Below are 27,323 nucleotides of genomic sequence, written 5' to 3'. Positions count from 1 at the left end.
GAGTGTCCAGAGGAGGCCACGGAGTTGGGGAAGGGTTTAGAGGGGAAACCGTACGAGGAGCGGCTGGAGTCCCTGGGTTTGTTCAGCTGGAGCAGAGGAGGCCGAGGGCAGCCCTCATGGCGCTCTGCAGCTCCCTCCCGAGGGGAGGAGGAGGGGCAGGGCTGGTCTCTGCTCTCTGGTGACCAACGCCGGGACCCGAGGGAATGGCAGGGAGATGTGCCAGGGGAGGGTGAGGCTGGGTTTAGGAGAAGGTCCTTCCCCCAGAGGGTGGTGGAGCCCTGGAAGAGGCTCCCCAGGGAGGCATCACGGCACCAGCATGGCGATATTCCAGAAGCACTTGGCCAAGGCCTCAGAGGCATGGTGTGAATTTGGGGTGTCCTGTGCAGGGACAGGAGTTGGGCTCGATGGTCCTCGTGGGTCCCTTCCAACTCAGGACATCCTGTGATTCTATGATTTGGCTGTGGGGAGGCAGCAGCTTACTTGGAAGCAACGAACTCTGCAGTACCAGTTAGCTCAGCAGCTTCAAGCCCTGGCCGTGCTTGGAAGAGGTTATCACATATTGCCCACTTGCAGAGATGTCTCAAGCACGCAGAGCGTGGGGCTGCTGTCCCTCGTACCCCAGCTGGGCATCCCTTGGGGCTGCCAGCTCCACCTGCACCTGCCTCCCTTCCTACAGTAATGACAGTCTCACCTTCCAAAGGCAAACCCCCTTGTTTTGTTCCGAGTACAGGAAACACCTCCTTGGCTCAGACCATTTGGCCTTTTTAAGCACAGGCAGCAAAACCAGCCTTCCTCTCACTCCCTTCAGCTTTCGCAGCATTCAAGGATTTATTAAAACATTTCAGGACAGGCAGGCAGACGTCGGCTTGCCGCTGGGACCAAACCTCACCAGGCTTCAGCTAACTGGAGGTAACTGTGACCAACTGATCACCCCTCTGTTGCCCATCGAAGGGGATTTTGGTGCACTGGGAGGCACCCCAGGTCTGCGCCGATTCAGATGTATAGAGGAGAATGGTAAAACTCTTCTCAGTCCTCAGGAGGGTGCTGGTGAGAGGAGCAGCGTGCCATGGCCACCGGTAAAGGACTAAAGGCAGGGCAGCTTCTACGGATCCAGGAGCACTGCATCCCTGGGAAGGGCAGCCTCTCGCTTAGCATGCGGCTCCAGCAGGTCCCAAGGGAGAAAAATTTAATGCCGTGATATTTTTAGTGTCTGTTAAGACAATCTGAAGTTGGGTTTAGAGCTCCATTAACAGGTGCTAGTTTTAATTAATCCTTCCCTCTGTGCTCACACTGCTGGAATCCAAGTAACTGTGATGCTTGGGGCTCTGCCAGGGACAGGATACGTGACAGTTTGATGTGGAGTATATTGTTTGTTTTCCTTTCTAGCACTAGAAAAACATTTTTTTTTCACCTTGTGAATATATAGGATGTGCAAAATAAAGACGGTTGGGACTGTGTGTGCAGGGAGGGTGGGAGCGGGGTAAGGAGAAGAAATACCGAACACAGTGTTGCTCGTCTGGGCTGGCCCCCGCACAAGGCAAAAATCTGTGAACAGACAGACCAAATATCTGTGTTTGGAGGCTACAGAGCTAAAATAAAGTGTGAATTCCTCCCCGGCACACTTGCAGAGGCCACCCAGCACGAGCAGCACAGTTACAAAGCCTGCTGTATTTGTCTCTGTTGTTCCATCACCCTGAATGCATCTGCATACGAAGCCTCCAATTATCAATTATGGCTAACTGCTGTCCCGGGCACACGGGGGTTGTTTAGGATTTTAGCTATCTCCCTCCTCAGGTTAGCACAAGGGGGAAGAAAAAAAACCCAATCACCGGTACCATTCATCTGGATTCACAAGCACATCCCAGCCCTGCTGAAGCTCCTGAATCGTAGAAACACTGCAGAGGTCTGTGCTTATTGCCAGCCAGCAGCAATTTTTCCTTCTTGTGTCTTTAATATCAAGAGGTCAAACATTTTTTTTTTATTAGGCGTTATTGGTGTATTTTCTGCATCTCTACTAAAAGCCCAGCAGACCAGCAGCCAGGGGAACATCCTACCCACAGACCCTTCTCCAGGCAGCAGCCACAGCCTTTATAGGAGTCCCCCCTCTGTCCCCTACCACTGCAGTTTTAACTGCAGTTAAAATTTGCTCCGTATTAATTTCTATATAAGTCTGAAATAGGACTTCAGGGAGATGCGATACCAGTTCTCCAGAAATATTGATCTGAGGACATGACTGAAATGAATCAGTGTGGCAAAAAGGAACATATGTCCCAAGGTCCTTCTGACCAGCAGTTCCCGAACATTAATGTGTGGGACAAGAATCTACTCACTTCAAAGATGTATTGAGCATGAGGACTTAGTTGAAGAGTACTTCAAATAGTGGATAGCCAGCTAGGGACAACTTAAACAGGTATATTCGTAGGAAAAAAAGCTTACTGCCTGCAGAGAGTAGCGGTTATCTGAGCCCGCTTCGAATGAGGCAGCATCTGTACCGAAAGCAGTGTGGCTGCTCCACTGATGTGCACAGGCAGGAGAAACCCACGTGGTGGCTGGCAAATCAGTTCTGAACTGATGCGTGGAGGCTGCTGCGGTCCAGCGGAGCATCTCCCTGCGCTCACCATCGGGTCTCAGCATCTCAGGAATAAGCACAACACGGACATGCCAGCACTGCTCTGCTATTTGGCACCACGCACCTGCGGACAAGCAGTAGGTAGGGCATTGTACAGCTTCTTATACGAGGACGAAACTATTCATTGGATAGCAGAGTGGAGAAAGCCCATGGAAAAATATATTTTAAAATGTGGAAAAATATATTTTATAGTGATGAATTTGGAAAATACATCCATAAAAATGTTTTATCTGACGATTGTGTTTTGTTTTTCTGGGGACAGGTTGCATTTGTTCTAGGTGCACTCTCTTCGGTAATGGTTGCACCAGCACTACTTGCCACTGTACAGGCACAAACTCCCCTCAAACACATGTGCGATGGGGATGGGCTGCATTGCTCAGCCTAAACCTTATTGAAATGCAACCAGGGATGGAAGGAAACAGTGCCTGCATGAAGGTTTCATGGAAAAAGTGGGACGTGGGAGAAGAGGAATGCAGTGCGCTCTGTAGAAGTGAAGGAGCAAGCCCTTTCCCGGGGGGCTGTGGGAACACCATTCTCCTGCCACGCAAACCCATCCCGGAGCAAAGCCAGCCCGGGGACAGGACACTGAAATGGCTCAGAGCTGGCTGGGGACACTTCCTGAGGATGAGAAGCTGCTGCAGCTACGGCAGCGCAATCGCCCTCATAAATGGAGGCAGCCAAGGTGCAACGCCTCTTGCTGCCTTTCTAGCACGAAGAGTCCTCACGACAAACAGATGCATCCCCAGGTTTGAGCAGAACAGGGCACAAAGCAGCCTGCAAAGCTGCCTCACCAGCTCTGGCACCGTCATCACCTCTGAGCTCTAACCACTTCTGCTCTTGATTCACAGAAACACCTGCCAGCATGGCATGGGTTACAGCAGGACTTCCTCAGGCACTCGCTAATGCACCAGAAAGTGCAACTTATTTGAATATAACTGATATGACGCAGTTATCCGTGTTTCTAAAATAATAATTAGCTTTTCTTTACAACAGCTGACCAAACCATGAGCAGACACGCATGTTTTTCTGACGTTTGGATGAGGTGAGAGCGGCTCGCCGGTGTTAGAGCATACTATAGCAGACAACATTAAAACATCACTATTTTCTGACGGATGAGAGTCATCAAGTTACAAGCCTAGTTTCGGTAATTACTTATTCATAATGAATCTGAGAGTGGATCAGGAAGAGGACCAAGCATCGTGTGTCACTGGTCCCCGTGTTGCAGAACAAATGCAGTGCTCTTCCCCATTAACAGCCCCTCTCGCTCACAAAGCCCTTTTGCAGTCATTAGCCTCTGCTGTGCAGCATTTGAATTCCGCCAGGCAGTACATCCAAAATATTATCTACCGATTCTGTGACAACTATCCCCAGAAAGGTGATGGAGCAGTTCATCCTGGAGGTCATCTCCAGGCATGCAGAGGACAAGTAGGTTATCAGAAGTAGTCAGCATGCATTCACCAAGGGGAGATCATGCCTAGACAAACTGACAGCCTTCTGTGATGGCATGACTGGCTGGGTAGATGAAGGGAGAGCAGTGGATGTTGTTTATCTCGACTTCAGCAAGGCTTTTGACACTGTCTCCCAAAACACCCTCACAGAACAGCTTCGGAAGTGGGGGTTAGACAAGAGGACAGTGAGGTGGATGGAGAACTGGCTGAATGGCAGAGCCCAGAGAGTTGTGATCAATGGGGCAGAGGCTGGATGGAGGCCTGTCACTAGTGGTGCTCCCCAGGGGTCTGTGCTGGGGCCAGTCCTGTTCAACATATTCATCAACGACATGAACGAAGGGACAGAGCATCCTCTCAGCAAGTTCACTGATGACACCAGGCTGGGAGGGGCAGCTGATGCACCAGAGGCCGTGCTGGCATCCAGCGAGGGCTGGCCAGGCTGGAGAGCTGGGCCCAGGGGAGCCTCACGGGATTCAGCAAGAGCCAGTGCCAGGTCCTGCCCCTGGGGAGGAACAGCCCCCCGCACCAGCACAGGCTGGGGGGGACCTGCTGGAGAGCGGCTCTGCTGAGAGGGTCCTGGGGGTGCTGGGGGGCAGCGAGGTGACCCTGAGCCAGCACCGGGCCCTTGGGGCCAAGGGGGCCAGCGGTGTCCTGGGGTGCATGGAAAGGAGTGTGGGCAGCAGGGTGAGGGAGGTTCTCCTCCCCCTCTGCTCTGCCCCAGTGAGGCCGCATCTGGGGGGCTGCGTCCAGTTCTGGGCCCCCCAGTTCAAGAAGGATGTGGAACTGCTGGAGCAAGGCCAGCGCAGAGCTGCCAAGATGCTCAGGGGCTGGAGCATCTCCCTGATGAGGAAAGGCTGAGAGACCTGGGTCTGTTCAGCCTGGAGAAGAGAAGCCTGAGGGGGGATCTCATCAGTGCTTATAAATACCTGAGGGGTGGGTGTCAGGGGGATGGGGCCGGGCTCTTTTCAGCGGTGCCCAACGCCAGGCCAAGGGGCCACGGGCACAAGCTGGAACACGGGAAGTTCCACCAGAACATGAGGACAAACCCCTTCCCTGTGCGGGTGCCAGAGCAGGGGCACAGGCTGCCCAGAGAGGCTGTGGGGTCCCTTCCCTGGAGACATTCACCCCCCGCCTGGACGCGGCCCTGTGCCCCTGCTCTGGGGGTGCCTGCTCACGCAGGGGTGGGACGGGGTGAGCTCCAGAGGGCCCTTCAAACCCCCGCCAGTCTGGGATTCTGGGTTTCTACTAGTGTAAGGTTAAAAATGGTATGAGGGACAATATGAACTGATTCATAGAAAAGAAGCAAACAAACAGAAAAGCCATTTCAGCTGTTTACTCTTAAATTCCTGCTACATCCCATTGCACCACCGGGATCTCAGCAAAAGCTGAGGTACTTTCCTGAACAGAAGCAGACTTATGCACTTATTGAAATGGGCCCTGAACGTTTTCCTATTAGAGAAACTCCTCGACCAGGCACAGACCTTCTCATGGTTCTTTTCAGATCACTCAGTCATTTATCCCTCAGAAACTTAGGAAAATAAAATAATCTTCTAAAAGAATAGTTTCATTTCAGTTGCCAGTACATGGTTTCCAAAGTAACGTAGGAAATCAAGAACCAGCACTGCAAATTTAAATTGTAATGAGTGCAAACACAACCCACTGATTTCAAGCAATGGCAATAAACTGAACAACGACATTCTCTCCCTAATTATAGCAGCTGACTATATACCCCAGATGGAGTTTCAGAGTACCGGGTTAGTGTTTATGCTGGCTTGTCATGCAGAAACAAACAGTAGTAACTGTGCAGGCACAGCACCAGTAACAGTGACAGCTTTAGTAGACACGCAGACAGAGCACTAAAGGAATCATTTCCTTGCGTTGTCTGTTTATGTTCCCCTTATCTTCATATCTATTTCTGCTAATTTGCTTGGTGTTAGATGGTTTGGGAATGCAGCATCTTCGCCATCTCTGTTCCATATTGGTAGCACATATGCACTTTAGCTTATTATGACAAGGAGTTCAGGATAAGCGATGATCAGGGTTTTTTGCACTTTATAACAGCAGTTATAAACGTTTAGGGAAAAATAAAATAAAATCAGAGATATACAAATCCTTCCCCTTTTGGCAAATTCAGCTCCAGACCTTTCTATCTTTAAAATGCATGGAAAGTATAAATCCTAAAAAACCCAATATATTTAACTGTGTAAAATACTGGAAGACACAGAGTTTATGAAAAATGCTGCCCGTTACTGTGCTCTGTTTTATTACAGGATATATATTTTATGAAGGATTTTCAAGAAGAAAGAGAAGACACTTTGTTCTTTATTTGCATATGTGAAAGGAAGCATATGTCTTCTCCTAGACCCGCTCCGCCTCCCAACACAGTCCCAATCCTGCAGCCGAATCACCCCCGTCACCTCCAGCCTCCCTGTAATCCCACACCTTCCAGCTCTCCGCACCCCTGTTTTGGGCTTCCCACCATCACTGACCCTACTGCCTGTCCCCATCCACCCCAAATCCAGGCTGGAAGGTGGCTGATACCCAAGCAGTTCAGGATGAACAGCACAAAGGAATGCGTTTCAACATCTGCAGAAGTCTCTGCCAATGATTTTTTGTGGCCAGAACTGCTGTTAGAGTTGAACATCCATTTTCACATAGTCTCAGTCCTTTTGGAAAGTTCACCCAGTCCGGTGCCAGAACCACCTGCCCACCCCGTTCTCCCCAGCTTTCATAACAGCGTTAGTAAAACAAGCTTCCTCCTTATGAAAAGGTCATGGTGCTTCACAGATCAGCCCCCACTGTGGCTTTCCGAGGGTCCTCTGCTGTTACACCATTTAGAGGATCCACCTGCAGTCCCCTTCGATGTTCTGTATTTCATATGCTACCAGCTTCACACCAGAAGTTAGCAGTGCTTTTTCTTCCACAGACTTCCAAAACAAAAGCTTGGCTTATTCCTTTCTCCAGCTGCGCAGCTACAGATCCCCTCTTCCCCTGCCTGCAGTCGCCATCATCCTCACATCACTTACTTTTGGATGGTATTTTTCATTTGGAACTTTCCATAGATCCTCAAATCTTTCAATTTGTGCTAATATGGTGCAGGTTTCATCTGCACAGCTTCGCTAAGATATTGCCTGGTCAAACCTTGAGGATTGACAGCAAATAGTGCAGACGTGGCCTTCCCTTAGTCCTCCTAAAGAGTGACTTCCAGGGACTGGAGGTGTTTGGAGTCAAATACAGAGCCTGTGCCTACAGTCTGTACCTGTAACCCCACCTGAGAGACCCACGTAAACTCAGAAAGAGTCATTTATCCTTGTATGAGAAAATTAACACTGATACCTGCAGATCCAACAGGAACGAGGCAATGCAGGCTGCGAAGCAAAGCCCAGACTAGAGTCCAGAGCACCAGATCATAATCTGGGGTTCCTACACCACCAAAAGCAAGTTTGCCCATGGGAAGGCCTTTAGGCTTTGGTTTCCAGGAAAGGGCAGTCTAAGCCATAACAGAACAATTAGGCTGAGCAGCTGACGAAGCGCTTAAGTGCAGAGTAGTACTAAAGCTAAGCGAGTGCAAGCATTAATAATAAATAATCCCCACAAAGTAGGTGGATGAGGCTGCTCCTTCAGGAAATTCTTTACTGCAGGAACAGGCACATACCTGCTGCTCCCAACACTGTGAACCTGGGGATGACACCTTCCGTACTTTCCAGTAAAAGTCTCCTCCCAAGTGATACATAGATTTGCTACCATACTGCAACCTGCAGGGAAGGAGTGATTTGAGGATATAACTGAACTTTCAAATGCCTAATTGGAGCACGAATTTAAATGAATATGTACTTCTGTCCGTCCCAAATGATTTAAGAGGTTCCCATTCCAGGTATGGAAAGGTGTGCTTTGAACCAGTAAACCAACACCCCAGTTAACAATTAATTTAATATAAGTTTATGCCATGGAGTACACTATACATTGCATCCAACGAGACACCTTCTTCATGTGCCTGTTAATGATTTCTCCCTGGTTCTCCTGCACGGATCCCTACCCTCGCACCTGCAGCTGCAGGACCCCAGTGCCGCGATCAAATGCCTTGCCAGCGATAACCAAACGTGACACCTGCTGGCTGAGCTGTAGAAGAGCTCATGCTGCTCTTCTCTGCAATTCCTCCTCCTTCCAACACGGGATTCACGGTGAAAAACATTGTTCCTTTTCACAGCGAGACCAGATCTCACCGAGAACTAAACACAATGCGATGCCGAGTTTCATTTCAATTCATTTGTGCCTAACGCGGCCGTGTTTGTTGACAAAAAGCTTCAATACAATTTGAAATTAGGTTTACAACATGGTACAATGTATTTGGATTTCCTTTCAAACAGGTCATGATAAAACGTGACCTGTGCGGTTACATTTTGAGGGATAAATAAATCCAGTTCAGAGCAGCCTCTGAAGCTGGCTGATTCATACACACAGCTCCCTTTCTGCTGGCGAGCTCGCTGCAAGCTCACATGCACGTATATACGTGCTGTGATTTCGTGCCGTAATTTTTCTTGACACACACACGCGTGCACACTTACACGCACCCCACGTACGTCAGGGCATGCAGGCATGTTTGCAGGTGCGTGTCTGTGCCTGAGTAGAAATGGTTCCTAAAGCAAGGTGAAATAGAGCTCAAAGGAAACCAAAGCGAAGCCTCCGCTCAAGGTGGAGGCGGTAATTTACTTGTTGCCGAAGTGAACTCCACAGAAATCCCCCAGGGGCTGCAGGCGTGGAAGGGGGAAGCAGTGTCACTTGCCAGTAAGTGCTAAAGACCTGATGAAGGAAAGATGGGTAGGGAAATGAAAGCGGTGTCATACAGAGAGCAGGATGCTGTCATGAAATCGTAAATAACAATGTGTCACCACACGCACATGGAGAAAAGCGTGGCCATTGGGGAGGGGTGAGGTGGGGAAGCTCTGACGGTGCCTGGCAAAACACGTATCTCAGGATCAGGGCGCAACACTGAGTCACGGAGGAAACGTTTGCAGCTGGGAGACGGTGCGGCTCCGTGCAGCCCTTTGGGAGCAGCCCACCGAACAGGCAGCAGCAGGGGGGCTGGCTCCATCCCTCGGCCACGCTGCTACCCCAGCCGAGCCTCCCCCCCTCCACTGAGGGGTACCGCAGCTCTTCCTCCCGCCTGCCCTGCAGCCCTGCCTGCCTGCGGCTCTGCCCACTGGGTCCAGGCTCCCGTGATGCTTTCTAAGCTTATCAGGACTTCCTAGACAGCTGTAAGCTCTCCACTCCTGGCATTCAGGGCTATGCAGCTGCCTTACCACCCATCCCTTCCCTACTGCAGGCTCTCCAGTTCCTGGTAAATACGACAGCTCGTGGCTGCTCTGATTCATTCCAGAACCGACACACAATACCCTCACATCACACAAGCAAACAAACATTTTGGAGGAAGAAACTAAACAAAATGCCAGCCAGCAGACGAACTGCCCCTGCCTCCCACCAGCACTACTGAAATGCAGACTTTTTTCTCCCCCCTGGGCACTCCCTGGGTCAGCTCTGCAGTGGCGATGCTCAAGGGCTTTCTGCTAAACGTCCTTTAGTGCAGTTTCTTCAGGCTCTGTGGGACTGAAACACTGCTGAAGCTATTTGCAGCAACCACAGCAGGCAGGTTTCTTCATGGGGAGGGCCTGGTTCAGCTCCAATATTAAGCGGGGCACGCTCTTCGCTCCCAGGCACCAGGCTCCCTGTAAACACACCTCGAGAGTAACCACCCCATGGAAGGGGCACCTTTTGTTCTTCTTTTTGACCAGATCATTGTTCTGTTCATCTAACATAAAATAACTACCACCAGCCCAGAGCATCGCACACTGAAGCACTTGCATCATCCAGGGAGGCAGCTGCTTGTTCTCCAACTCCTGGGGTCACCGGTTTGGCCCCCAGACGTAGACCTACAGCTCAGCTACCAAGAGCTGGCTACTTCAAAAGCTGCACCATTCATCGTTATTATTCTAGTTGCACAAAGCGTCCTGTGGTCAACAAGAAGGGATGCATTAGCTCTTAATTACCAGTCTCCAGAGGCTGCTTTGAAATAGCCCAGGGTACAACGACAAAGCAGAGACACACCAGCGATGCTGCACTTGGGGATGCCTGGCGGCAGCTCACCTCCTTTCACCTGGGTCCAGACTCTAGTATCCCAGAACACTGCAAACCATGGAGGCCAGAAGGACATCAGAAGAAGTTTAGACACATTCATGGAGGCCACATCCACCAGTGCCCAAGAAACAGCGATTCCCCCTGGGATGGCAGCTCAGGAGCCACCTACGGCACTGGTTGTGAGCAGACCGGGAAGCAGGAGATGGCACTGCCTCTGCTCTGGGCTCCAGGCTCACGCCGAGCACGTGCGACCGGTCACCACTGAAGACCAGAGGTGCATGCCCAGGACCTGGCCTAGCCCCGTGATTTCCCTTGTTATCGGCTTCATTGCACAGCAAAGGGAGAACCAGGCCAGGCTCACCAGGTCCTCCCGCGGCTTTCAGGCAGCAACACAAAGAAACACAAGTAAACCCAAAGAATACATGCAAGTAGGAGTTTCTCAAGAGGTGCGATCCACTGCTGCATTCACAATCCTTTCCTCTTTTGGGTGAACTAGCTTTATTATTCTTCTTCCCCTAGGGCAGACTTGCATTAAAAACGAATAAGTCTGAAGCACGGTGAAAAACCTCAGATAACCCCTCCCTCCACTCCTCAAATTAGATACTTCAGCCTGAGGATGGAATTAATTAACTTCATTTTTCTCTTCTTATTAGATGACAGGAAAAGCACGGTTGAGATCCAGTAATAACACCTTGTCACCTTTGCTAAAAGGTCACATTTGGCACTGCCTGCTCTGCTGATGACCTGCGAAAAGTAAATACCCCAAATTTCAAAACTCTGCCGAGTTTCAAAATTAATTGTCAGGAAGACAGTCTCTGGCTCAGAGTCCACTGCCTTTACTGGGCTTTGGACCAGGAGATTGGTGAAAAAAACCCTGTTAACACAGTAAGAACTGTCTTTCGTATTTGACTGCCCGCGGTTTACACTGCCCTGATCAAGTGCGTGGGGTAGGGCAGCAATCTGCTTCCGAGGGGGCTGGCAGAGCTCCTCTTAATTCAGATTTGCCACCAGCAGGAGTGAGTTCTGTGGGAAGCAAAACAACATCAATACTCTGCGTGCTTTGGAAATGGTCTTTCCTGTTGTACTTTTTTAGGAGATGCTGTGGGCTCAGTCGCACTGTTACAATCTCCACAGCCTCCAAGGTCTTTAATTAAAAGCAAATACCTACTGTGCCTAGCAGATGAATGAAAAATAATTTTTTAAACGGTGAGGATACTTCAGTAGAAATTTTAACACCACACAGGTTAGAATATAGGTGACATATGGTCTTTGACTACTTCTTCCACTTCCTACAGTTCCCAGCCATCCATGACTGTCCCTAAATTGGCAAATTTGAGAAATATTTAAACAAGTGGGGAGGTTAATTACTTATTTTGGCATGTTTGCATGTGGTTCTGAATTAAGGTAAGCATTGACTAGTTAACATTTAGCTAAGCTAGTATGTAATTTCTTATTCCTAAGGTCTGAGAATACAGCAGAGCTCTCACTGCAGCTGGGAAAGCTGCGGTCGGACTATGAAGGGCTGTTGCTCCCAAACCTGGGGAAGACGCAGATGCGGAGGACAGATGTGTCCTGCTCGTGGGGAGAAAACAGTGCTACAAGAGACAAAAACCAAACCGAACTGACCCTGAAGAGGACACGTGCTGCTTTCCTGGAGGAAGAGGTGGTCCACCCCCAACTCCAGCTCCATGATGTGTTTCCCATGGGTGCTGCCACGAGGCGATGCTTGCAAGGGAACGAGGTGCAGAGGAAAGCACTTCCAATTTCAGACCAAAGACACCAGACGGGCGGAAATAAGTAAAATAACACGCTGCCAGTTTGACTCGAGACATGAAATTGGGATACAAGACTACTGTAAGCAATGACACCGTAAGAAATTTTCTCCTGTCCTTGGGAAAGATATAAATGTTACTGCAACCATCATTAAGCTTTACATGAGAGACTGTAATTTATATAGTCAGTTTATAGCCTGTAACATTCATTTAGACTTACTGGAAAGCTAATAACTTATAGCTAATAACTTATAGTCAGCTTGTAATCAAATCTTCCTTAGAGAAACAGTGGTATGGACAGCAAGGATTTACAGGTAGTTTGTACGGGTGTCTTCATAAAGAAATAAATTAATTCTAACAGTAATTCAAATCACTCGCTCTACCAGCTCTCTCCATATTTAAATTTAACAGTCCGTGGGTGCTAGAGGAGCCTCAGCTCCATACAGGCTCTCAAGGCCCTACCACAAACTCACAGCTCCTCACCAAGCTTTTTCTACCAGGCTGGAAGGATCCAGCCCATGATATATATATCTGTACTGAGCTACCAGCGATGTTAAACACCTGGTTGTTTCTTCCCTCACCTTCCCAGTGATAATTTTCCACCACTGTCAATCAAGATGCTGATATTCCCAATGCCACCAGACTCGCAAAGCATCCACATGTCCCTCAGAGCGTCTGGGATGTCTCTTGTAAAGACGGCAATCTCTACAGGCACCGCACAAGCACATGTGCTCATTTTAACAAAACAACCGGTAAAAAACACTGAGAAGAAACAGGTCAGATGGGGATCAGGTATCCCAGCTGTGCTCGGACACTTGCCTACAGAAATCAAGGACTCTGCCTGCTTCTAACACTGCCTCTGTCCTTACCTGCTGCTGCCCTGTGCACTTCTGCTTCATCCAGACATCCAGCTCTCTGGTGTGAGCAGTCCTGGCAAATTATAAGCCATTTGCATGCAGGTGAGACCCCTGTGCAGAACAGCAGTTATGAACGTGTCTGCACACAGCAGCATAAAAAGAGATGAAAATGCAAATAAATGGCTTGCATGTGCAATCTCTGAATTCCTTCTAAGGCTCCCTAAGAAGGGAGGATTGGGAAGAAACAGCCCGGTCTGGGGCACATGTGGGGCCATGTCCCCACCAAGGTGCAGTGAGATGATGCGGTGGAGATGTACGCTTTTGGGAGCTTCTCGGGAGAGCAGCCAGTGCTGGGCACTGCCCAGGGCAGGTCTGTGGGTGACCGCAGCGGGGTGACACCCAGATTCCCCCAGACAGCACCAGCAAGCTAGCTCTGCAGCACAGAACAAAACCACAGCAACACAGTGCTGGGCTTCTTCTCCAAACCCTACCTGAAAGGCCAAGAGGTTTCCAGCGTGCTGGGTAGCAGACAAGGCATGCAGGGATCAGCGGCCAGCGCTGGTGTCTCCACGCACCGCCGCGAGACTGGGCAGCCCGTGCGGGCAGCGGTTTGGGCATCCCTGCATTGGATCGCGTGTGACCCACCGCGTACTGCTGCCCAGGCTCTGGCTCAGATGTGCTGTGTAATGCTCCTCCACCCTGGCAAGCCACTGCCTTAGCCGGGCGAGAAAGAGCAGGCAAACCCAACGGTCAGCGACAAGAGGACAATGCGGGCTCAGAAAGCACGGATATTTTGCAAAATCATTGGTTTCAAAGCACAGGAGGTTTGAGCAGCCTTATAAAAAATTTCTGCCCACAAGTAATGACAGGGTATTAATAAAGCTGATGTCAGAAATGGGCCCGCAAGCTGCTAACATGCTTTCAAAAGATACAGTTGCAACAAATTTTCTCCACTTTTAAACATTGCATCATTTTCACATAACTTTAAGGAAAGTCTTGGCAGGAACAGGTTTTCATCGTGCTACTGAAAATCAGCAGGACGAGTCAGCTAGAAAGTGAATTACAAGGCACGGTTTGGCCTGGAAAGGAGCACAGAGGCAAGCAATACGAGATGAACCTGCGTGAGAAGCAGCCAAAGGCAAAGGCAATGTTGAATTTGGGACTCCACAGAACAGGCGGCAAATGAAACATGTACGTGTTCCTCCCCGTCAAGTTTTCAGTCAATTCAGCGGGACTTTCTGAGACCCAGAGTTGGACATAACTATCATATTGGACATATTATACAGTATAATTAATGCAGAAACAAATCTAATTGTACTAGTGTTTCTTCATTTCATTTTACATTGCCCTCCCTCAGAAAATTATCCTCATTTTTGTGGCAAAACAGAACAAAGGTGAATTTTCAAGACAACAGAAAATGTCTGTGTTATTTTATACCAACGTTGTGCGTGGAGGCCATTCACAAGGCTCACTTGCAGCAAAATGAGGTCAAGGGCGCCATCCGAGAAACACAGAGGGCAGGCAAAGGAGTCCTGCCTCCCAGCAGTCAGGTCTATAGACACGGCGTACAGGAGCTAGACGGCACTGAATGCTGGCTCTAGCAGAGGGACAGCACCTGGACAACCATCCTCGCTGAGGCAGAAGGATGTCGCGCACGGGCATGGTGCAGCCTGCCCCCAGGAAAGCAAGGAGGGAGGCACAAGGACCAGACAGTCCCTATCTAAAGTCACAGTCAGAGGCAAAGATCTCCATCTTTTCAAATCCTATCTGTGAATACTGCATCCCTTTTAGGGGAATGAACCTTACTGATATTTAATCGTGTTGCTTCTGCATCCCTGAATAGGCTTCGAGAAGATCTCTGCATGTGGCAGGCTTTGGTCCGTGGCTAGACGCCAGCTTGCCCTCAATAAGCCTAGATCCTCACGTACCAGTTTTTTCTTCAGCTAAACCCTTGGATTTTGCCTGTGAGCAAGTGAAAGCCTGGGCCGGACATCAGAAGTCCTGTGCTTCAGGGAACGGGGCTTAAAAAAACAGGCAGATTATGCTCAAAGTTGAGGATAACCTGCTGTAATCCATCCCACGCTGGTGATTTCTCAAAATGTCTGGAATTTAAGAACCAGGCGGGGGGGGAGGGGGGGGGGAAGTATGCTCCTTAAAATTTCTGTATGCACAGATCATTTAAATCTGAATTGCTGTGCTTCTGACTCTTCTGAGATTCAGCTATGCTCAAAGACTGCCAGCAAGATGACCGTATCCCGTAACGGCTCACAACACAGTCTACAAGACAGGAGTCACGTCACTGAAAAATAGCTTCAGTCTTCGGCTGTTCTTGCTAGTGCCAAAGCTTGATCGATGTTTTACACAGATTATTTTGTGCATCAAACATATCAGCAAGAGAAGGGGTTGGGTTTTTTGTGCTCCGGGTGATGGGTGGGGGTGTATCCCTGAGATCGGAGCTCACGATTCAATGAAACACACGACTTTCAAGGCGGTCTTGAGTCTTGCTACGGCAAAGGAGGCGATGATACAGTGTGGACAAAAGGTCTCAGAGGAGTTTAATTAATTTAAACTGACCGTTATTCCACTGAAACATCAGGGCTGCAGCAATGCTCATGAGTTTGGCTGCATTATTCAAGAAGAGTAAAGTACATTACCCAAAGGCGAAGTGTGGTTTCAAGTGGGATTTTAGGTCATGAATCTCCAACTTACTTCCTTTCTCGCTTTTTTTTTCTATTACCTTTCTTTCTAGACAAGTTTCTGTGTCACGCTGTACTGCTCCTGTTTCAGGTGTGTAAAATTGTGTTTGAGTTGCCCAGACCCCAAAGTCGTTCAATCATTTTTGGCAGTAGGTGCCTTGAAAACCAGCATCGCTCCTCTAGCCAACCCTGCTGCACAGTCATACCTAAGTGCATTTTTTCAACTAATTCTCAATTTTTAACTGTAAAAAATAGGCTGAAGATGGTTTAGGAAAGGACATAAACCTTTTATTTGATCAGAAAACAGTCTTATTAATAGTTTATGGATTATGTCTTATGGCTTGTCTATACTGGGACACACTAAGATCTGAAGGTGTTTTGTCAGTACTTTCTTAGTGCCAAAAAAGTTCTCCTCTATTGAGATAATCTCTTACATTGACAGATTATAATCTGCCAGAGGCTTCGGAGTATAACAAAAATCCTTTGTTATACTGGGGTAAAAAAAGCAAAAAAATCTTCAGCATACACCCAGTAACTTTACACCATTGTTTGGTATTTTAAAAAATATTTAGTTTAGATCTTTTAAATAATTTTGTTTCCTTTTTGGCATGATTCTATAAGGAATTGGGCTGGGACCAAAAGCCAACAGACTTCAAGGCTGCTCAGACCCTGCCATCAGACAGAATGGGGATGTCCCTCCCGTCTCGCCTCAATGTAGCTGTCAACAGTTTGAACAAGTCTTGGTAAATCTAAAATACCCCTCAGCTGAGCAGCACTGGGAGCTGCCTCTAGCTATCTGTACACCATGACCTCCAATCTGAAAGGAAACAGAAAAATAGGGGGCGGGGAGAAGCCAATGCCCCCAGCACTGTGCAGGGCTTTGGGGACAGCGAGATTTGGCATCTTGCTTTGCTGTTCTGTTAAATGATTCCAAAGCCTGGGTACAGCCGAGCCCCACGCACTTATTTAACATCCTGCTGCCATCGGTCTGTTCATTTGTGTATTTTTTTTTAACGTACGGAGAGGAGAAGGAGGCTTTAAAACACCAGGAGATGCCATTAGCAGCCGTTCACGCACCGAGGAGGGCTCTCGTCGTGCCACCATCACTGCCTACCTCGCTGGAGGGATGGGCATAATAAGCCCAGTCCCAGATTGCTTCTCAGAAACCTCGTTGTGGGAGGGTTGGGGGTTTTTTTGGTGGTAAAGTTGCAGGGAGGTAAAAACTGCTGGAGAGGCAGCAGGGAGCCGCCCCAGCACAGCCCTCCCTCCGCATGCCAGATGCTGCCGGTGCAACGTCCTCCTATCCTCGAGGCTCCCCTTGATGCGGCCATCTGGGAGTCGCCGATGCTCCTGAGAAAGAGCCAGGCGTTGCCTTGTATGGAGAAAAACATCACGGCGCCGAGATGAAAAACATAGTGGAAGGCTGATGCGACCCGCTTTGGGAGCCCTGGCACAGCATGTCCAGCAGGGCCAAGAACAGGCAGACGTGGCCAGCTGACATAGTGCTGCCAGCCCTGGGGACAAGGAACCCACCTCTGAGGGGTCTGGGAGGCAGCACGCTAATCTACCCACCCTGATACCACCCAACAGAAGCCAACAGTGGAGCTGAACCACAGTAAAAGATGCAATAAAGATACTGCATATTGGAAAGAGATGCAGGAAGTTAATTATAAGGATTAGGTTAATAACTTGCTGCTGATTCTAATTTTAATTGAAAATGAGAAACAAATTTTGACTGAAGTCAAACAAAAAGTGATGTTTCCCTCTTCTTCTGCTCTTAAAAACTGAATCCTGAAACAACCCAGCCTTGAAGACAAGATCCAAAGGACAAGGTCCAAAACACTCAATCTATAAAGAAGGAAGTCACCGTGATGGGGAAAGATGCTGCTGCTCCCGCTTTCCCAGCAGAATGTTTTCTCTTTCTGAGCTCCGTAATGAGCTAATTCCTGTGCTGTTATGTGCGTTGGGTTGGCTTTGGGGAGAAGGTAGGATGAGGGTGGAGAAACTTTCAGCCTCTCCCATTGATTTTGTTTTCCCCTTTGTATATGGTACCCGAATTTCTAGAGCAACAAGAGCTGTTGGGGCAAGCTTAACCTCCCTCTGTCACTGCTGCTCTTCCCGTGGCGGATGCGCTCCGCAGCCGCGTCCTTCCTAAAGCAAAGGCATGAACCTGTTGATTGCCCTGGCTCTAGCTCATTATTTTATTTAGTCACTTCTTACCTTCAGTCCTCCTTCTGTATTTCATGCTGATTTAACCAATAACTGTGCCACTCATCCAACTCTCTGCTCCAGAAAGTAACGTTCCCACATACAGAGGGCTCTTCCCAGAGTACGCCTATATTCTTACTAGCCACAGAATTGACTGCGGGGAAAATAACTTTGTTTTAATGGGCCCTCACTTCTGGATGCAAATAAATCATTTACATTAGCACAAATATGAATTCTGCAGTTGAACAAAACTAGGTTTTACTGCGCTAAAGGAGCTGTTCCGGTGTTTGATTGGGTTTTCCCTGAACGTGGCAATTTTTCAAAAAAACACTCCATTTTACGGGATTTAACCTCTCCGACTTAATCTTTGAAGACTGCCATTTCTTCCTAATTCTGTTGAAAGGCCGTTTCTGCTGTGGCCATATAACGATTTGTTTGGGTTATTAGAAAAAAAAACCCTCTCTTTTGTTAATATTTAAGTGTTTAAGGACAGTGAATATTCTTTCTTGTACTAGTGTGAAATGCTTAGCACAAAGCAGATACTACCGCCCAGCTAATAATAAAACAGAATAAACAACAGCGGGTTTTTGGTCAAGGCACGAACTGCATCAGGACCAAAGGTATCAGCTCTTTTTGACTCTAAAATAGGAGACTTTTTTCCTCCGGAAATCTGCGCAAGCTCTGGAAAATAAATACTCATGGAAGAAAAAATGTTCTTGTAGTTCACCTGCAAAAAGCCCCCACCCTCTGGACAGCCCACAGCATTTAAACATACTGCACGTAGATAGCGGGGCGGTGCTGCCAGCTCCGTCAGCAGAGCAGCCTGCGGGAGGGAGAGAAGGACTTTGCCTTGGTCTGTGCCGAGGAGAAGGGGCCATGCTCTGCCTGATATCCTTCTTTTTTATTTAGCATTTTGAGACTACCCAAAGGTATCGAGTTAATGAATGCATTTCTTGTATTATTGTATTAATGCCTATGATTCTATGATTTGACATATCAGCCATGAAGCAGGTTCTTGGCAACACACTCATTTACATTTAGTCCTCAAAGAAGAAGAAAAAAGGTTATCTATACTAACACAGCATTTTTTCCAGAAAACCAGCACAGGAGTTTTGGTTTTGGGGTTTGTTTTTTTTTTTCTTTTTTAATCAGATTTGATTTTTAAATTCTGTTTTCTGGAGAAAGTGGCACCACTAAATACGGGTGAGCTTTCAGTAAAGCTTCCCTCACAGGCACATATTAAAACATCAAAACAAAGCGGCATCAGCACTTAACTTTTTTCAAAACACAATTGTGTCACCGTAAGGAAAGAGGGAAGAAAATCTGGGCCATTTTCATGCCTGAAAATTTAGCTGCTATGCCTTGAAAAGCAGAAACACCAGTAGACCAGTCTGGGCATGCTAAATAACTCAGCAGCTGACTCTGAACTCTCTTCTCTAAACCATCTCTAAACGTACCCTATTCTCAGGAGCTCACGGGCGGTCAGTTCCCCCATCACACGACGATGAGGTCACGGAGCTGATGACGTTGCAGTGACAGAGCCCAGATTTCTGCAGCGTGCTGGAGCTTAGCTTTCCCAAGAACACAGCACTCACGGGCAAAGGCAGCGTTACAGATGCTTGGCTTTGGTTTGGGTGGAGAGACTCTGCCTTCGTCACCGCTCCTGTTAGCTGTCCTGGCTGCACCGAAGACAGCTTGGATAGACCACCGACCTGCAGGCATGGCTTGACCATGGCCAGGACTCTCCTCTTCAGTAAAACACACGGAAGAAATCATCCCTCTGTCACTATGATATTTCTAAAAGTGTATTTGATTTCTGGGGAATGGATACATCCAAATCCAGGCTGACAATCAGACACGATCACTTCAGTGGGATCCTCACTTGAACACAAGACGTGGGCAGTGACGCCATCCCTACAGTGGATCCCTCCAGCTCAGCCATCTCGTGAGAGGCACAAAAGAGCATGTGGCTACCTCCAAACCAGTGTTACACCAGTTTCTTCCAGGGAATCCCGTTCAGGAGGGAAGAGCTGGGCTGGACCAGCTGGCATCAGCGGAAGGCTTCACTCCTCCATGCTGCTGTGCTCGCACATCCCACTGAAGTCAATGGGCTCTGCACTTGCTAACAAGCACGAAAATAAGACAGCTGGTCTTGCTGGCATTGAATTGTTCGGAAAAAAAAAAAAAAAAAAGGACAAAAAAGAAAAAATATGCATCGTTCTCCACTTTTGCATGGTTTTAAAGCAATTTTCCAAAACAGACATCATTGCGACAGCATCATTTTTCAGGCTGTAAATCAGCAGTAAGGAGATGAAAATTCAATCCGAGACTCTCAATAACACTACCCAAGAGAAGAAGATAAAGAGCAAAGGGAATCGGACCTCAGCCTCAGCCTTGCACTCTGGCAGATTTCAGAAGGATAACCATCAGAAAATTGGCCATTAAAGCAAAGTATCTGAGTGCCTGCTGACAGGCACCGCCAGACGACCCAGGGACAAACTACCAGAAGTATCTCAGCAGTTCAGGAAAATGTCATGGCTAATCTCAAGGCAGATGAAGTATCTAAAAGCAATAAGGAGGTTAGTGTTCCGCGCTCCAGAGCCAGCAGCCAGTCACAAACGACCCGCACAAATTCAGGCAGAGTCCAAGCACCGCTTTGATTTCAGAAATGTCCTCGGACAACGCGTACACGCTCCAAGACCATTTGGATGTTAGAGTGTAATGACTTTAAACTGGTTTATTTAACGTAATCTTTACGAAAGAATAATGAATTAGAAAAATAAATAGTTTGTCTAACTGAGAGAAGGTAAAATAGCAGATTTGGGGGCAGGGAGCAGACGGAGCACAGAATTGCAGCGGAATAGGGAAGGATAGGGGCATCCGCACACCTGACAGCACAACTCAGCTATTTTAAAAGAGATTTTTGCATACGTTGTTGGTATATTTGTGTGGACATTCTTTGACCTCACATGGCTTCTTTTTTTCCCCGTACTCTGAAACCAGCATGGGCCGTGTGGGGAGAACAGAGCGGAGAAGGGAGAAGACGACACGGGTGAGAGCGGGGAGACAAGAGGACGACCTCCCTCGATCCCCCTCTCGTCTTCCTCCTTCTGTCTCTCCCATTGTTTGAGTACTAAATTTGGTTTAAGCTGGAGGGAAAGGATATAAAGTGCCTAAGAAATACTCTAAGGGAGAAAACGGCTAAATTGAATTTTCTTGTAACGTGGCAGAAAGCTGGTGAAGACCCGCTCTGCTGCTCTGCGCTGCCCTCCAGCAGCAGCCCCTGGGGCACCCGGCTGCAAAGACAAGCCCTGCTCTGCGTTAAGATGATAAAATCACAAAAAAACAAACTTGGGGGGGGGGGGGGGAAGAAGCAAGCTCAAATGAACAAACAGGAATAATAACACCGAAGAGAGGATCTTTAGATTAAAAATTAATGGCACTTAGCTAGCAGGCACTAGCACATTGCTGCAGGGCTCCCGCACACCCGTGCAGGGACTTGCTCGAACAGAGAGGACGGATGCAAGAATCCACTGGGGAGATACCACAGTATTAGAGACACAGATAGTATAAACAGGGAAGATTTTGACTTAAAAAACCTGAAACCACCAACCCTCAAGCCCTCTGGTGTTGACTCTACATGACAAATTCTGAATTCACCAAAGTGGATCAGTTTTCTTCAGACTTCAGTCAAAGCAGGTTTTACCCTGCCAAAATTATTGACAGCAAGTGGTTTGGAGGGAAAATGTCACATATTAAAATAAAAAGATAAATATTTAAAAGAACAAAGCAAATATAATTCCTTAATTCCCACTGAGGGAAATGTGTATAAAAGAAACAGAAGTCTGCCTACCAAGGAGAATATTTGATTTATTCTAAGAAAAGAAAACATCTGTATTTCCAGCACAGCACTTGCCTTTCCCATATAAGCTTCCTAAAAGTTCAACAGCTGTCCCTCACCTGCCCCAGTGACACGCCTGCGACTCTCATTTACCATTCTGCTCTGATTTTCAAAATTAAAGGGGCACCCCCAACTGAACCGCACACAGTTTTGTTCCAACCAAATAGGCTTTAACATAACTCATACAGAAACACTTTGCAGTGTGGAATGGAAAGAGAAAAAAAGGAAAAATATTTTCCAGATTTCATTTTTCATCAGCACCTTGTGTTGATTGACCCAGGCTAGCTATGCAGTCAGTGTCCCTGTATATTTATTGAGGACATAGCAGGAGAGGGAAAAAAACCACAGCTTTAAGCATGAGGAATATAACTGGAAATGTTCTTGTTAATGAGAGAGGGTGAGGGAGAGGCCTTAGTATATGAGATTATTGTAACCTGATTCTTGAGCCTGATTAGATTTCGAGTAGATACCTGCCTTTAAGTCACGACCAGGCAGCAGTCAGTGACTTGAGGGATTATTTTCACCATGAGCAGGTACATCCATCCTGGAGGATGCAGGGAATGGAGCAGGGATTCTGCCACCTCCCAGCTTGGGAAGCTATGAAGCCCATTTGGTGATGCTGAAGCTTTCCACACTGATAAGATGAATTAATTTCCTCCACGGTCTCCAAGGAAAGAGCCAAGGAGCTCTCCTGCAGGAGCTGCCAGCAGAGCCTGCACTACAGGAGCTCAGCCACCGACCTCGAACAGGGGTAGGTGAGGCTTTGGCCTCCGCCCGGAGGCTATCGGTTAGCAAGGCTTGTACCCTGGGTAAAATAACAGCAGGATTACTGCAAGGCTCTCCAGACAAAGAATTAGAGCATAAAATCGTATTATTACTCCCCACTTGCGCGTGTTTGAGGCTCACAGGTTTGTTTGGCAGAAGCTGCCCTTTCGGAGGCGGGAGGACAGCAGCGTTTCAGCGCTAATTGATAAATGCGGTGGTGCTGGGAGGAATACTTGGGCCGTGGGTATTTGCTTCAGTTCTGGGTTATATTTCTGTTTAGGAATGAGCATAAAATGAACTGGCACACACCTCAAATGGGGAAAAATCTTACTTTTTGGTATTTCTGCCTCCTTTTGCCCCTAAGTTATGATTTCTGAGTTCCCTAGAGAGCCCCTTAAACTGAGAGTATGTGAAGGGCGAGTGCTACTGAGAAGACTGGATGGTCTCTTGTAGCTTTAAAACTTACCAAAGTAATGAAAATATTAATTTAAGTTGTGCGTGCGTACATCTCATTGAGAAAAAGAGCGAATAATTACTTCCAACTCACCACTTAACCTTTCAGTAGTTTAGGAAGACTATTCTGAAATATTATAGACAGGTAGATTGTTCTGGAGCCCTGTGTTTCTACTTCCACAGTTGCCAATGAGCTTTTCTCGTGTGCCCATGTCACTGTACTGATCCGAGAGCTATTACCAAAAAAACACATTGGTCAAGCAAAACTCACACAAATAACCCAAAAGCCTAAAACAACTGCTAACAGTTTTCAGCTGGAACATCGAGGAGGAACAAATGGTTTCAGAGAAAATCCTGACTAAATGGCAAGAAAGGGTTCAGTAACGCCCGGCATCCCTTGGCCGCTGCGAGGGACTACCCAACTGCAATGACCCCCGTGTCTGGCACTAACAGCTACAGGTTCCTGGCAAATGGAGAGGAAGATGGCTCAATTCAATGTATTTGTAAAGAGAAATATGACACACAGCTCCTGTAGCCTCTCCACCCGTTCAGACACTGGTCAATCGTTCCATGATGGGCAACCGCGCAGCGAGTAACAGAATTGACATTAGAGGCGGTGCCAGGTCTTCCAGCCTACACACATACAGTTCAGCTCATGACAAGTTCACTGAGTTACCTGCTTGGGAAGTTGCCTTCACCCTGACAAAACCAACAATGTAGGGTGAAAGCAGTTCACTGGCAAAATCCTGACATTTTGGGATTGTGCAGGTAAAAAGAGTCCAATGATTCTCCTTCGAAACAAGCTTTCTAAAAAGGGCTTCTGCTTGTTGTTTTAGATGGATTCCATGGAGTTTCTCAGAAAAAAAAAATTAAAATGGGGAGCTACAAATAAGGTACACTTCTGTCCCTCAATTCAGTGCAAAAGGCCTTCTCTAATAAGAAAGGATTAACAAAGCCACAAAACTTTAAATGATAGAACACTGCTTAATTCAGCTAACAGGGCCATGGAGAAGAACCCCATACCCTCCAAATTCAGGTGTCTGCAATTTATTTTAAGACGGCGCCCTTGTGGCAGAAGCATCCCGGCTTTCACAAAAGGCTGGGTGGCAATTCTGCTACGATTTCAGACCACGGTGATACCGCGTACGGTGCCAAGGGCAAAGAAGAAACAGAGGCAGAAATTTCCGAACAACTTCCCAGCAAGGATGCTCCTGCAAGGCTACGTGAGGAATCACACAGCTCCTACCGGGGATGGATGCTGGGATCATACAGAAGGGATGATTCAATATCCAGCTCTTCAGATTCAAACTTCCTAAGGCATGTGGTAAAGGGAGGCAGGAGGCTGGAGATCCTCAAGCAGACTGAGAGACACCCCCAGCTAGACAGGGGACACGGGCAGGTACGTGCGTGCCCCCAGGTTTGCTCGTGGTGTACTCTGCTCTGTCTTTAATTCAGTAACACCAAAGCAAGGGAAACCCCCGGTCGTGCTCATGGCTAACAACCATAAGTTACCTAATTATGAGCAGATTGGCTTGACGTGCTCTCGGAAAGTGTGATGCAAGACTGGATAAGTAAATAATTAAAGATCAGCTTGTTAATTAACGCAATATTTTATGGCAAAAAAATTCCACAAAACAGAACACCACAAAATCAACGTTCATAAGTGTCTTTGCTCAACAGTGGGGTCAGAAGTTAATTGGTAAAAGTAGCTGCATCAACATAATGTCATTAGTAGCTTTGTCTAGTACTACCCCGTGTTATGATTACTACTTTAATTAGTATCTCATAAATTATATATAGCATTGTCAAGCCAGCACCATAAACGACAGACAGACAGATTTCACAGTGTAACTTAAGCGAGGAATCACGCAGGGATGTGTGTCTGACCCTTTCAAACACACCGATTAAACAGCTGCAAGAATTTAACGTGGATGAAACAAGATATTGTTTCCTTACTTAAAAAAAACCCCCTCTTTGGTCAGCAACTTTTGCGAACAATTCAGCCCGAGGCAGCCACCAGCAGAGCAAATTTCAGCACAAGTGGCAAAAACCTGCCAAAGTTATGGGCAGCCGAAGATAAAGTATTATGACAAGACTTGTCAGGTAACCTTGATTATGGGTAATCTTAATCCTAAATAGCTCCCCAGGTGCAGGGAATTGTGCACCCACTCTAGCACCAGCCCTTCTGAGAGCAACGCAAGGGTTTGCTTGATCAATCTCTTGCACACTGGGAACCTAGAAAATACAGAGTACAACCTCCCCTGCCTTGAAGAGACCCAGGTTGCTGTGAAAAAGGGGTCCCTGGGGCAGCCTGGGCTGGCAGGAGCCAGGATGCAACCCCGGGAGGGCTCCAGGTCCCAGGTAGCCCCCGCCACCACCAGCAGGGACCCTCCCTGCGCTTACCCAGCCTCTTCCTCCAGCGCTTGAATCCTTCCTCTACCTGCATGGAGGCTCTGTGCCATTCGTGACATTTTGTGCATCTATTTTATTCTCTTCCAGCCTTGGCAGGGTTTTAATGACACACTGCCTGAAATGTACTTTTTTTGTTGCTCTTTGGATCTGATGTGCACTAACAACCACTGAATAAAATATATAGTGAAGCTGCAAGTAGCATGAACTCAACTTCCTTTCCCACAAATACAATTTTGCTTCTCTGCTCTTATTTATTTTTAAGACAGTAGCAGGTTAAATCAGCCGCAGATTGGCCCACCCGATATAAATCAAGCCCCTTTTCCACGTGTGATTTATTTTGCTTACATCTTCTCAAATCTGGCTCAAAATACAAATGCAGTAAAAACAGGTTTGGCAAACTCTAGGGCCTGTATAAATCTTTTCAACCAGGCTGCTTTTAATACTGTACTGAATACCCGTCCCTTAGCATACCAATGCTTCTCTGCAGCCCCTGCAACGTGAGCATTGCAGCACACCGCTACTACATGCAAACCTGGAAATAAAACCAACTAAAAATGGGCTACAACTCCCGTTATTCCACCCAAAGGAAAAGCTCTCCACTATCACCCCATTCCTGCCACTGCGTTATTTATTTGGCTTTTTTTCTCCACTCGTGTGTCTAAGAAGTGACCCATTTCTTTTCTGTATTCACATTCCCAATGAAACATAAGCCTCCTTTGTAAGCACTTTGTAATTTTCTCCTCCATGTTTTCAGTCCCCCAACACTTTAACTTCATCTGCCCTGATGCGACTTGGGACCAGAATACAGCTGCTGCTCTTTCCTGAAAGCAGTTTCAACTCCACGTGTCAAAGAATATATTTATTAAATATGTCAGTTTTAACCTTAAAAGACTGAGGAAAGCATGGAAGTTATAACCCAAAGCATTACTCTGAGCATCCTTAACACAACCATAAATTCGCATAATGGTATAAACTAAAAATGAGCAAGGCACACAGAGGGATGCAGGACAGTATATCATAAAATCATTTTAGTACTAATTTTCAGTTATGTGCCTTGCTTTGGCATGGTAATAAATCACAGAAAGCCACTCATATTGCCCCAGTCTGGGCAAAATAATTGCCTTAGAATAGGTTTCCACAGTCTCAGGTCTAAACCATGATGAATAGTAAATTGAACTGCATTTACTCATTTAAGGAAAAAGACTGTTTCTCTGGTGTCCTTCGGAGCCACCTTTTGCATTAAACTCCAAAGATTTGGAGGAGTCGGTGGCTGTGAAAATACCTCCACACAGGCTCTGAATGATAAGTCAGCCAAAGGCTTGATTCCAGTTTGAAAGAAGTAGAGCCATCAGTCATTGGGGTGCTCGCTGTGTTCCCACCACATCTGTGCTGTGCACTGCTGCCCCGGTGAAATCCTTGCCAATGAGATGCCATTGCATTAAGTCCAAAATTAAAAAATTAAAAGTATCCACATGAAAGCAGGCCCACATTTTTTTCCCTAGAAACACAGATTTTACTGGAAAACACTCGGGAGCTGAACTGGATTGTTTCCTGTATTCCCAGGACAGGTATGTATGGAGGGTCTACTCCGACATCCAGGACCTGCGCAAAGCACGGTCCCTGAGCGGTGCTCAGCAGCTCATACATTAAATCCATGCCCTTTCTGCTGGTAGCGGTGAAGCTGGTCATAACACCTATTTTCCTAAACAACGGCAGGGCTCAGGGAGCTGCCAGGCTGCCAGCAACCCCAAAACCAAAACCTAATTTAGATTGGATTGTAGCTGGACCCAAGTTGGTTAGACAAGAATAAAATCCCAACTAAGATGGGGAAGCTTTCCTTCTAAGACAGCTCTCCTCTAAATATTCTGAATTTCTTGTCTGTTGGTTCACTTAACAGAGGTGCCTTTTGCCCTCCAGGGATTCTAAAAAGTGTCTGGACAACCAGCCTAGAGAGATGTGGAACCTGCAGGGGATGTGCCTCCAGTGACCAGAGGGCCTTGCCTTGGGCATAACCTCTGCCGCAGGCACAGGGTGTTGCAGGATCAGGCAG

General features: G+C 47.4%; 1 protein-coding gene across 1 annotated transcript in view; it reads right to left on the bottom strand.

The window, feature by feature from the left end:
• Nucleotides 1-27,323, bottom strand: part of MDGA2 (MAM domain containing glycosylphosphatidylinositol anchor 2) — a 398,250-nt gene that overhangs the window by 57,750 nt on the left and 313,177 nt on the right. The gene's annotated exons all lie outside the window — the stretch shown is intronic.

This window comes from Phalacrocorax aristotelis, chromosome 9 (genome assembly GCF_949628215.1).
Source record: "Phalacrocorax aristotelis chromosome 9, bGulAri2.1, whole genome shotgun sequence".
Taxonomy (NCBI): Eukaryota; Metazoa; Chordata; class Aves; order Suliformes; family Phalacrocoracidae; genus Phalacrocorax; species Phalacrocorax aristotelis.
Note: the sequence above shows the minus strand (reverse complement) of the source record. Positions and strands in the feature narration are given on the sequence as shown.